The following is a 782-nucleotide window of genomic DNA, read 5'->3' as shown; positions in this document are numbered from 1 at the left end:
CAGGGAGCCCAGCCTGGAGCTCTGTGATGATCTAGAGGGGAGGGATGGAAGAAAGAGAGGGAGACCCAAGAATGGTAGAATATACATATAATTGTGGTTGATTCGCATTGTTATATGGCAGAAATTGACATAACATTGTAAAACAATTTTCCTCCAATCAAAAAATAAACTTAAAAAAAAAAGCACAAGTGAGACAGGTCCGGCATTGCTGGGCTGGCCACTTCCGCACTTCCGCTTTCCTGCCCAGCCAGCGTCCGTGATGACTGCCACTCTCCAGTCCCACCTGAGTGTGGAGCAGGCCATGCTGCAGGCTGCCCTCTGCTTGGAGGATTTCTCCTCCCAGATAGTGGAACAACACAACAGGCTGGAAGTGGAAGTCAGAAGTATTCTGACTCATTCATTTAGAAAGAGCTCATTCTACAACCCATGACCATCAGCAGGACTGAGAAGGAAAAGATTCTGATGAAATGCTCCATCAACTCTGTCAGGGTCAGCATTGCTGCAAAACAGGCTGATAAAACAGAGTCAATTCTAGGTCACAAGTTCATGCACCTCATCATGATGCAAGCAGAGAGCTTCTTTATCCTCTGAAGGAAACCAGTGGAGGGGATGACACCAGCTTTTTGTTCACCAACTTCCACACAGAGCAGACGTATAAACACAAGTTTGTGGACTTTGTGATCCCCTTCATGGAAGAAATTGACAAGGAGATCAATGAGATGAAGCCGTTGGTCAATGCCCGTGAGCGCTTTGTGGTGGAGGAGTTCCTCAAGAATGTTTAA

At 46.4% G+C, this 782-nt stretch overlaps 1 pseudogene; it reads left to right on the top strand.

Annotated features, from left to right (window-relative positions):
• Positions 1-259: 259 nt before the first annotated feature.
• Positions 260-782, top strand: LOC109576265 (actin-related protein 2/3 complex subunit 4 pseudogene; annotated as a pseudogene).

The sequence above is a fragment of the Bos indicus genome, chromosome 2, assembly GCF_029378745.1.
Source record: "Bos indicus isolate NIAB-ARS_2022 breed Sahiwal x Tharparkar chromosome 2, NIAB-ARS_B.indTharparkar_mat_pri_1.0, whole genome shotgun sequence".
NCBI lineage: Eukaryota > Metazoa > Chordata > Mammalia > Artiodactyla > Bovidae > Bos > Bos indicus.
This window is presented reverse-complemented; position numbering and strand designations above follow the sequence as displayed.